At 44.8% G+C, this 12,211-nt stretch overlaps 1 protein-coding gene across 4 annotated transcripts in view; it reads left to right on the top strand.

Moving 5' to 3' along the window:
• Positions 1–12,211, top strand: part of AUTS2 (activator of transcription and developmental regulator AUTS2) — a 1,139,956-nt gene that overhangs the window by 878,382 nt on the left and 249,363 nt on the right. The gene's annotated exons all lie outside the window — the stretch shown is intronic.

Raw genomic sequence — 12,211 nt, 5'->3', positions numbered from 1 at the left:
GGGGCACATGATCAAAATGTGCAGAACATCAGCGTAGTTAACAGGGTTACTAGTTGGAGCTGGGAAGGAAGAATGCTCTAGAATTGTGAGATGCCTTGTGCAAACAAGGGCATTAAGTAGATGGGCTGTCTCCTTCCAGCCTGTTAGCTCCTCTTGTAGCCTCAAAGAGCCCCTGCAAATCTGTAGTATATCCCAGAGAAAGGGAAATTCTGCATGTAAAGAATCCTTTTGGACAAGAGATGTCCGTGTTCATTTAGTCTACACTCGGTCAGGTGGCAGAGCCACACCCACAGGTGTAAACACACAAGTCGAAGTCACCCTCAGGCACCTTCACCCTGATGGCCTTGCCCCTTCACTGCCCCTTCCCCAGTGGTGTTGTCCATGGGGGTGGGGGTGGGGTGTGCGCCTGTTTGGTTTTGCCTCCCGGCACCACCATCCAGGCTACGTGAGACATGCAGAAATGCTCCACTTTTGTGAACCGTCCCCTCAGTAGCACCTTCTCCTCCCCATACAAATAAAACCTTAAAACTACATATAATTGCTGTGACCAAACTGCAGAGCCAAGAGTAGCGTGCTGCCCTGTGATGCTCTTTTCATTTTCGCAGCCATCCAGCTTTCCTCTTTTCTTTTTCCAGACTTAAACTGCAAGCCTAATTCAACCTCAGAAATCCCATTAATGTCCTTAGAGGCAGGTGGTGTCAGGGAGCCCTTTATTTCTGTTGTCAACCATGTCCCCCGGCCCGGGAACTTACCCTGCCACCCAGCCAGGCTTCTGTCTCCATCGATGGTGTTCTCCCCACTCCATTCACATCTGCTAGAGCTTGACCAGCAGTCAGCCTTTTCCAAATGGTGCATCTCTCCCGGAGATGTACACTGATGAGAAACAAAGGAGCCCCCATGACTCTCCCTACCTCGTCATGCAGACAGCAGGGTGACAGGTCCAACAAACCCAGCTTCTACGACGTCCAGCTGCAAGCGCTTCTCATCTGTGTGCTGATGAACTGCTTCAGGCTCACCTCTTCCCCTTTTCCTCTCCAACCATGTTTATCACACAGCTCCACATTAATGAGGATCTTTCTAGATGTTGGACAAAGATAGTAGCTCTTATGTAAAAACACACCATCAACAGCAAATGGAAGATATTATACGTTAAGGTTTCCAGTTGCCCCCATTTCTGTCCCATTGAAATAGGAGATGGACCACATCTGTTTGTAATAAATTGAGTAAAATAATAGTTGGTGAGTAGAGTCCTGAAGGAAGTGAACCATGATGGAATCAAGGATCTCCTTCTGCTGGAATGACTTTCGCCCACAGCGTCCAGTGGTGCTTGTAGGACTCGGGATCTCAAGAATATTGTGTGTCCCCTGCAGAAAAGCAGTGATGTAGGTTGTTCACGTCAGGAGGTCGCGACTCCCAAAGAGCCTTGCTGACAGCAGGGCATACCTCAGTGTGGTGTGTGGTAGGAAGGGCCCAGCGCCACACGGGCCCAGGGGTGCTCGTCACCCTGGTGTGAGCCTTCGGAGGTTCCCGTTCAAGCAAAGCACTGACAGCCAATATTGCAGCTGTGGCGTGGTCTTGTTCCGAAGCAGCTGTGTTTTGTGAGTGAAGAATTCAAGAAGCAGTCAAGGTGAATGTGGTCTTTTCTCAAGATATTCTATACTTTCCACTGTTTATTACTGGAGGAGTTGTTGGTATTTAGGGTGGACTATTCCTCCACATCCCAACACTGCTTCGCCCTCCAAGTACCAATAGCCCTTGCCATGGACCTTGACACCTGAAACACATCCCCCCACATCTCCTCATGCTGCCCAGGGGAGGGGAGGAAAGGAGTGCTACCCCGGGGGGAGAACCCGGGAAAACAAGGTGGCAGCACCTACAGGGGTCCCCGTAGAAGGGGCAGCCAGTGGGCTGTTTCACTCACGCTCCCGGCTCTTCAACACGTTTAGAAGGAGAAAGCTGGTCCCCAGAGGAGGTGCCTGACTGTGGCCCAATGCGTTGTCATGTGTTGGCCCAACTATGCCAGCCACTTACTGGGTCTGTTTGTGCCACCAAATGATAGCAGTGTAGTTAGACTTATAAATTCTAAGTCTAGAATTAGATTTACAAAGTCAGTAAACTATGGTGTGTGTCTGCATGTTTGCAGTGATCCCTGGATGGGAACCAGACAGTTCGAAAATTGGCCCAAATGCATAGAAAATTTTTACTACCAATGAAGAATTACTTTTTTAAAAAACACACTTCCTTTTCGTTTTTATTTTATACCAATCATCTCCCCTCTGCTAAAGATTTGTGATTGCTTGTTAGTTGAACTAGCTGGTCGTGAATTTATAATTAAACAAAAATTTTGAATTTTTAAATCTGAGATTTTCATTAATGCCACAAATTTTAAGCTCAGTTATAAAAGTCTTCATGATACTTTCCTCTGTCCGTAGACATTTCTCATCTGCCACCTTGCAGGTGAGAGTACACAGGAGCTTGAGTGCATAGATTTGTTGTAAATTAAATATTAAAGCTTTATAGACTATTTTTATTTCCTCCTGCCTGCATTCCCTCCTCCAGCTTTTAATAGCCACACGCCCAGTCTTTAAATGGAGCCAAGTTTAGAGCGGCTAACGAAGAGTGCTGCCTGAATGGGGTAAGAGGAGCCAGGGTGACCCCACGTCACACCCCTGGCCACACATCGGCGGCCTCTGTTGAAGCTCTTCTGGAACGTATCTGCTCTCACCAGAAGCTGTCCTGCATTGTCGGCGTAAAGGTAGTAGGTGCAGGTGTCAAACATGACTAATGAGGCTTGAGGGCTCGACAGCAAAGTAACAGAGATTATAGGTAGAGAGGACTTGTGGATGAAATGTGAACGGCGGCGTAGATGTGTGACTGACACGGAAAAGAAGGGGACCAGCACCAAGGAGCAGTAGCCATCCCACCTGCGGGAAGAACGGAAACTTCAGTTGCTCGACTGCTGTCTTCTCGCTGTCTGTAGTGGGTTAGAAAAACACCTCTTTAAATTGTGAGGTTCCTGCAGGTGTTCAAGGCTCAGCATCAACATTTCCATAATCTTGTAAGACAAGCCGAGTTCTTATTTTTCATTTTTAGATGTACACGTTTATCGTGAAAACTGTCAGAAAGGAAGAGGTATATTTTCCTTAACTTTCATTCTCACCAAAGCATCACAGTAATAGTGCAGCGTTCTGCTATTCTGGGGCCCACGGGGGCCCTGGTTGGTACGTCCTGCCTTCGTGAAGGCTGTAGTCTAAATGGAGGCGGCCAAAAAACAAAAGCATGATTGCTGATAGCTGTGTCAAAGGCTCCCCTGAATAGACTCACGCACGACAGCGGTCGGGAGATTTCAAGAGAGAGCAGAGCCAGATACTCAAACTCCATCAGTTTGGCTTCACCAGACAGGAAGTCTGTCTCCAGTGGCTCCTCAGTGCCTGGCTCTGGGCCTTCACCCAGTCGGTGCTCACTCGGTGCCCAGAAGCACATCTTTATTCGTTCCTTAGCCTCAGGGGAGACTACCCCTGAGGTGGATTTTAAGGACTTCCTTTTTGGGTCAGAAGCAGAAGGCTAGGTGAGGAGGGTGAACAGAAGGAAAATGAAACCAGGTGGGTGATGGTTTCTTCTCAGGGTCCTTTCAACCCGTTCTCCCAGAGTACAGACGAAGATGAAGTTAATGTGAAGAATGTTGATCTTCCTAAAAGCAGCTCCACATGATAGACCCAGGCCAGGTTTCTAAACAGCTGTTACTCAGATTAGAGGCAAGGACTTGATGTATTGCTCCCATTAGAAAGTGTCCTAATGGAAAGGGCCTGCACTTTCTCCTGGTCCCATCTGAATTAAACAATTGGGGTATTTTAAATCGAGGGTCATAAGTGTCAACAAGATGGAGAGCTTTGCCTCTTGATTAAAAGAGGCCTGGAAGTGACTTAGGAAGTCCTCGCCAGCACGGCTTGTGCTGGATCCTCTGAGCCACTGTCACGTCAGGGGTGAGCCCAGCTGTTGTCCCGAGGAGGGAGCAGGCCAGCTCACACAGAAAACGCAGCTGGAGAGTTTAAGTCACGCACGCCAAGACCCTGCTAACCAGAGGGCGTGGGAGAGGTACTGCCTCTCAGGTTTCTCTGTCATTTGACCCCAAGGCAGGGAACACAATCCTGGCAGGCCGGGATAGGGACCGAAGTGGCACTTCCATTTCATAATATATTTGTTTTTATTTCAGTATCAGTAATGTCTTTGTTCCTTTTCAGGTTAATTATCTGCCCCTTCTTTGCAGTCTCACAGTGTGAGTACTGCTCCAGGACTAGGCGCTGGCCTTGAACTTGGTACTCCCCTCTGGCACACTGCTTTGCATGCCAGTTTGAGAAGCACTGGCAGATGACGTCAGTCCCAGAGCACCAGAGCAGGGGAAGCCACAGGGCCCCAGGTGCAGTCTTGAGTCAAGCAGGATCCCTTGGGTGTCCTTTTCACCCCTTGAACTGCAAGTAAAGGTGCAGGATCCAAGCAGAGTCGTAGGGAAGGAGAAAGAAGAGTGGGCAAGGGGGCAGTGAGGTGAGCACGGAGGGAACAGAGCCTTGCAGCAGTAGTGAGGGCGACACGTCTGGAGCGAGAGGGACAGATGTCTCTAGGTAGCTGCCCTTATGGAAGTGCTTCTAGAAAGAGAGGAAAATCCCAGCAGTATTAACAGGGCTACAACAAATGAAAATTGGAAAATAAACAGATGGAACATGCCTCATAGTTTAGCTCTTACCATCAATAATTCTGAATCTGCAAGTGAATATGGCTAACTGTAGTTCCAACCATCTGCCCATTACTGCCTTTCACTTAAAGATACTGTGTTGAATCTCACTCCCCACCAAGACTGAGAGAAAGGGAGGGAGGGAGACGGAGAGAGAATCATTATTCTCAGCTGTCCTATCAAAACAAACGTGTGATCCGCGCCTAGTGTAAAGGTCAAGTGCAGATGGACACCATCTATCTCTGGAGAGAGCAGTCCGCAATCCCACACTGCTCTTCTGGGCTTGGGAGGACCCCTTCTGGCTGCCCTTCTGATTCCAAGTGTAAGCACCTTAAAGGCAGGCTCCATCGTTTCTTCTTGCAGGTTGGGATTTAGCATTGGGAGAACTAACTCAGTGATACGTATTGCGCATCCCAGCACATGCAGAGCCATGCTGAGTTCTGCTCTGTGTCTTTCACGTGTTCTGGAGGCTCATCCGTGGTCCAGAGCTTGCTGTGGGATGTGAAAGGACGTGGAAGGATATGAGTGTTAGTCCCACTGCAGGGAGTTTGGGAACTGGTGAAGCTAGAATCTCCGAGGCAGAGGACTGCTGATTCAGAGTGAACACCAGCCCAAATCAAACCTTGTCTTAATCACCCACTTTTGAAAAAATAACATTGTATTCAGAAGGCAATATCATAAGAAGCTTAAAGAAATAAATTTAAAAGGTAAATCAACCACAAGCTCAGGTTTAGCCTACCCTACCTTACCTGTTCCCTCTTCCTAAAGTAACCTGAGAAACATGGAATCAAGCTTTCTCCATGCGGTTAATCATTTCACCGAGAATACTGCAGGCCGGGCGCGGCGGCTCACACCTGTAATCCTAGCACTCTGGGAGCCCAAGGTGAGAGGATTACTTGAACTCTGGAGTTCAAGACCAGCCTGAGCAAGGGCATAGACCCCATCTCTACAAAAAAAAATAGAAAAATAAGCTGGCGTCCTGGCTTGTGCCTGTAGTCCCAGCTACTTGGGAGGCTGGAGCAGGAGGATCACTTGAGCCCAGGAGTTTGAGGTTGCAGTGAGCTATGATGATGCCACTGCACTCTAGCCCAGGCAACACAGGGAGACTCTGTCTCAAAAAAAATAAATAAATAAATAACTGTATCTGAGGTGCAGATGGACGCGCAAGCAATTCTTTGTTTTTTTAACACGACAGCAGCTGGCTTTTTCATTGTACTTCCCTGAACATTTTTTAAAACTGGTAACTAAAACATAAAAATCAACCAAAAATATTTAAGGGGGGCCCTGAAAAGTGCATATTTGTGGGCACATGTGTGCATGTACCTCATATGGGCATGCATGTGTGTGTACAAGTACCAAAGGTATTCCAAAGACTTTTAATTTTTTAGGTGTTGACTACTGTTTGTTCATACCCTGGTGGTGTTAACAAGCAGTAGATTGTTAGTGACAATCACACTCTCTCCAGCACTTACAGCAGAAGGCTTGATTTAATCGAAGAGCTGTCATTTATTATTCTGTTGTGCAATTCCAGGGGGGTAGCTAACTGATCAAGCTCTGGCTACAGGGAGCAGAGGGCTTTTTTTTGTTGTTGTTATGTCTAAATCCTCAATACAAATTGCAGTATTTCTGGACTCCCAGCGGGACCCATTAGTGCCTGTGGGGCATTAACGATCATTAATAGTGCTGTCAGAGGAGAGGGGGTAGAGAGGGAAGGAGAGGGAGGGAGGGAGAGGGAGGGAGGGGGAGGGAGGGGAAGGGGGTTGCAGACTGGTAGCCAGGGAGTTGTGTGCCTTTTTTCAGAAATGAAAAATTAATACGTCTGCTTTGCTCATAGTGTCCAGTGTCTGATGTTTATTAACAGGCATCTTTAATTTTGTGGGTACTAACCTACCAGGTACTTCCACATGTTGAAATTTTTCAGTTGCCTCAAATCCTTCTTTCCCTTTCCTCATCCTTTCTTCCTCTCCCCAAGAGTCAATCCTGAATTTCTAACTCCAGAAATGAAACAGAAGGGGACTGAGAAAACGGAGCATTTGGGGAAAGTGATTTCCTTCAAAACAGAATACACTCACACACACACACACACACACACACGCACACGTTACAGCCATAATTTGCAATCTTGCCTGTGATATCCCATTAACTGTGGTTCCTTGTAAGCATTTAACTGTATAGTTAGTAATCAGATAGAAATGTTTTAATCACATACTAACTAGCTTGCTTATCAGAGCTGTGGCAAAAGGGCTGGGTGTGAATTAGTTGGGGTAACATGCTAATGTTTGCATTTTAGGACTTCTGCTATTCAGAGCGAGAAAGGTCCTGACTTGGAGTCTTGTTCAGAACTGAAGGCTTTTTAAGGATCTTCAAGAATCTTCCTTCTCCATGAATTCCACATCTATGCTGTGCTGACTCACCTTTGCCTCCTTATGGTTGTGTATTTGTCTCCCATCAGTTCATTTTTCCTTTTAATCTCAGATTCTTGAGATCCAATCTTTTATGTCCATTTTATTCCCAAATCACAGAAAGGAATTTTGCTTCAGTAATAATAAATGTGCATTACATGTTCACTCTGTCACAGTGAGAATACACGTGCACTGCTTCATTCAAGTATGGAGTACCTGTGATGTGCTAGGCACTGTGCTTGACAGAGGGGATACGGTGGAGAGAAGAGAAAACCAGGATAACATTCCTGCCCTTGGGGGCTTCTGCTGTGGCAAGAGGGCAGACTTTATTTAAGAATCCCACAGATCCATGTAGAATGGAAACCATGGTGCGCAGAGAGGCACAGGGACCGTGAGAAAGTATAAGGCATTCTGACCTGGGGAGGAAGGTCAGGGAAAGTATCCCGTGGAAGGTAAAGTTGAGTGGATACAAAGGAAAAATAGATTGGTGATTACTTTGTTCCAGGTACCACATTAAGTATTTTTATATGAATTAATTCAGTAAATCCTTATAAGAACTCTAGAACATAGGATTCTCTAATTCCCTAATTTATAGTTGAGGAAGCAAAGGTTTAGAAGAAAACAAGCTGCCTGTCTGACCCCTGGTGTAGGGGTCAGCTGGCTCATGGCTGAATGAACCCCGGGTACTGAGTTTGACCCTTGAAAGGTAACTTTTCTATCTTCTCTTTTCACCTCTTTGGGCATCTTTGAGCACAGATAAACCAGGCTGCCGAAGCCATTTTAGCTCTTACCAAGGATTTAGTAGTGTGAGTGCTAGTTCATGCCAGAGACAAAGGCCTTGCTTGCCAGGGGCTTCCCAAGTTGAGCAAAGCAGATACAAAAGAAGTGAAGCAAAACTCTCAGTCCACAGTGTCTAGTACAGGAACAGCACATGTCCTTGCTTTCTTAAATCAACTTCATCTTCTACTTGAAACTATACCCCTAAACAGAACTTTAACTTGAGTTATCCCTAGTGCATCCTTTGTTCCCAAAGTTGTTTCCGTGTTCTGTGTCTTACCTTTTGCCAAGGGATACTGACAGTTGGAAGTCCTCTAGGACATAAGCGTACTGTTAGGACATCCTTCATCCCCATCCACCTGCACACTCCAGGAGCCTGGTGTGGCATTCTTCCTGGGGTCTTGCTTCTTCCTGTAAGATGGTCCAGAATACAGTCCAGGTCCTGGTGCTCTGAAATCCACAGTCCACTCTCTGCCTCTCCATCCTGGGTGAAGCTTTTTCTAGTCTTACTGAAGTTCCCCTCCCCCCGCCCCCGACATCTAAGGCACTAGAGCTCACTCTTCAAACTTGATCTTCCTCATTTCAATAGATTTTGGTGGCCATTAAACTTAGCAAACAAAGACGACTAGTTTCCCTTTCCTCTAGGACAGAGAGGGCTTTAGTAACCAAATGTTCCTAGAAAGTTTGGGGAAACATTTTTATTTTCATTCCAGAAACACAGTGGTTGTCAAAGTTTGGTCCAGGTACCCAAGGGGGGATCCCCAAAGACCCTTTCAGGAGTCTAAAGCCATTTTCCCAATAATAAGACATTATTTGCCTTTTTCACTTGCTTTCATTCTCTCACTAATGTACAGTGGAGTTTTCCGGAGGCTACACAACATGTAATTGAAACATATTGAATGCAAACGCAGATATGAGAATCCAGCTGTCTTCTACTAAACCAGACATTAAAGAAATTTGAAAAAATGTAAAACAATGCCACTCTTCTCACATTTTTTTTTTTTTTTTTGGTTTTGGGAAATATAGTTATTTTCCATAAAATTATGTTATTTGTTAACATGTAATAGGCTTATTTTTAAATGATTTAATAAACATTTTACAATTTTTCTCAGTTTTAATTTTTAATTAGGTAACTATCAGTAGATATAACATACATAAACAAAAGCCTTTTGGAAGTCTCCCCAAAATTTCAAAAGAGTGTAGAGCAGTACTGAGGCCAAAACATTTGAGAATTGCTATAGTACAGCAAAGGAAAAAAAAAGAAAAACCAAGCAGGTAGATTTCCGTCTGAAATCAGGCCTGCCATGTTGACAGTTTCCAATTGTGGAAACTGGCTTGTGTCATCCAGTTACAGAAATCGTTATTTAGATACTGTGGCCTTGCATCTCTAATTTTATTTTTCCCTCAGATTTGGAGAGGCCGTAGTAACATAGCCTCTTAAAGCAAGGTGGTCACATATCCCGGTTTCCCTGGGACAGTCTCAACTTATATATGTCCTTTGTCCTGGTATAATTATTAAGAGCTCCCCCTTCCCTCTCAAAAGCGTCCCAGTGTGATTGATAAATTGTAGGTCAGCCTACCTGAACCCCACCCAACTTATAAATGACAAAGCACTAATCTTCCCAGAATTCAGAGAGTCAAGAAAGCAAACCATTGGATTGATCGGCTGGGAGGTGGCAGGCGCATGCATTTGTCTGTGACCTTTCCTATTTCAGCTATGCATGTGGGTCTCCATGTTCGTCTCAGCGGGGCAGGCGAGGTATTAGCTGTTCAGGCAGCAGTGAACCAAATGGGCCACATGCTCGAAAAGCTCATTGGCAACTAGTGATCCAGATGACCCACATAGCCATTTGATATTAGCAGCACAGAGGCGTTTGCCGGGCTTTTTTAGGACATTGCTAAGCCTGCTGAATCTAAGATTTCAAATGCTGTTTTGAGCTACTTGATTCCGAGGTGAAGCCAGACCAGTTGGAGGGAAGTGTGAAATTCTTTGGAGTTCTTCAACTCACTTGTGACTCTATAAAAATTTTCCAGGGGGTCAGAAGCAAGGAGCAGGTGATGCTTAGAGCAGCCCTCCTGCCCCCACAGCACTTTGCAGATTAGGGGCTGAAGTGGGCTGTGGAACCCCCTTTCCTTCCCACTCCTCAGTAGGAAAACATCCATTGCGTTTTATTGTGTCGGCTTACGTGATTTGGGGTGTCTTCCTCCAGAAGGCTGAGGTCCTTGTTCACCAGGAAACTTCTCTCAGGTTCTGGGCCCAGGAGTACGGAAATTGGAATTCTTTTTAATTGACCATATGGTTAGTTTTGCAGCTTTGTGACACTATAAATCTTTGGTGGAGGTGTAACCCAGCAGAAATGTCACCAGAGGAAATAATTTCCTTTGACTTTTTCCTCTTGTTTCTTCCCAAAACACACTTTTTAAAAAAAAACCAACACAGCCTTTGATATGTACTCATTGGAGAATGAGGTGAGGGGCAGCAGGTCTTGGACAAGTGAGCGTGGCAAGGATCTGTCGGGCCCGACAGTCCAGCCGCGTCCTGAGAGCTTGCAGTTTAGCTTTTGCTGGTGCCAGCAATTACCAAAGAGGCCTACTCAGCTTTAAGCACTCAAGTGTTGATGGACAAAGTGCTCGTTTAACAGATCTGTGTAATGCGAAACAGGTGAATAAATACAGGATTAGCGAGCCCTTCGCAGTAACAGCCTTATTATCACATGTTATGTGGGGGTTTTGCCTCCATTTGACAACTTGGGTTGTGTAAAAAATTTTAAGTAACACAACATGGAGAAAACCCTTCATAACAGAGCACTGAAACAATTAATCAAGATTTATGAAATCTCTGGGTACTAGTGGTGTATCAACCAAAGAGGCTATTTCTGATCAGACCCACAGCCTCCTAAATGAATAAATGGAGAGCATAGCAGCAGAAGCCACAGCCTCCATAAGTGGCACAATTGTTTTCCATAATTGAAGACAGCAAAAGCCTGTGTACAATCAAAGAGCATTCCATTAGGAGAGTGAGGATGTAATAAGAGGACAGATTTGAGTCTGCCCAGCCTGGCAGGCACGCGTGTTATTTATCCCCCCGCCTCCGACACGGTACCAACCCCCAAGGCAAACCACACTGGTGAAGCTTACTCCGCTCTTAAATGGTTGCTGAAATCCACCTTTTGCTCTCAGGAAATTTAGTCCTGACCTAACCCCCTTATTAAAAGGAAGCACTCTTGCTATAGGAGTCATCTGCTTTTGCTTTGAATCACCACAGGATTTATTGGATAAACACTGTGTAGATTTGTTTTACAGTTTTTAAACTTTATATAAATAGGGTCCTTCATTTTATCTTTTTAAAAGTTGTTTCCTTAGCTATACACTATATTTTGGATGTTTATCTGTATTAGATATAGCTCTAGTTTATTTTAAATGCTGTATATTATTTCACTATATGGAAAAACCATACTTTATTAATCCTCCTATTGATGGATATTTAGATTGTTTACCGTTTTTAGTATAATAAAGAATTCCACAATGAACTGAAATTTTTTATGCCAGGGATCAGGTTTGCTGGGTCATAAGGTGTGGGCACCTTCACCTTGACCATTTCTTGCCAGTTTTTCTGTATAGTGTTTGAGTTTGTTTATGTGCCCTGGAAGTGTATGATATTGTGCCCAACACTTACTATCAGCAGACACTTAAATATTTGCCTATCTGGTTCATATAAAATACTGTCTCACTATAACTATCATTTGGATTTTCCCAGTTACTACTGAAATTGAACATCCTTTTACACATTTATAGGATATTTAACATATAGATATATTTTGTCCATATTTTTATTGGGTTGCTTATATTTTTGTATTGCCTTATGAAGCTCTTTATATACTCCAGATACTAATTTTTTTTAGTTATGTGTTTTGTAATCATTCATTGTTTCCTTTATTCCCTTTATGAAGTATTGGAAGATGTAACCAAATAGATAGGTTGGAGGCTGTAGCACAAAGAGTCTTGTGAGTGACGTTCAGGAGTTAAGAGTCTATCCCGTAGGCATTGGGGAGCCATTGAAGGTGATTAAAATGAGGAATAACGTGATCAGATGTGGAAAGGCAAGCAGCAGAACAGAGGAGGGTGGGTTGTAGAGAGGAGAAACTAGAGGCAGTGATGCCAATTAAGAGGCTTTTGCAAGAATCCAGGAGAGAAATAATGAGGAACCAAACCATGACAGTGTCTTCTAGGAGGATTTCCAAGGATTTCTGGGAATCATTTGGGAATGGGAGGGGGAGTGGCAGTGAGAATTCAGCAGGGCGCT

Source organism: Eulemur rufifrons, chromosome 14, assembly GCF_041146395.1.
Source record: "Eulemur rufifrons isolate Redbay chromosome 14, OSU_ERuf_1, whole genome shotgun sequence".
Lineage (NCBI taxonomy): Eukaryota > Metazoa > Chordata > Mammalia > Primates > Lemuridae > Eulemur > Eulemur rufifrons.
Note: the sequence above shows the minus strand (reverse complement) of the source record. Positions and strands in the feature narration are given on the sequence as shown.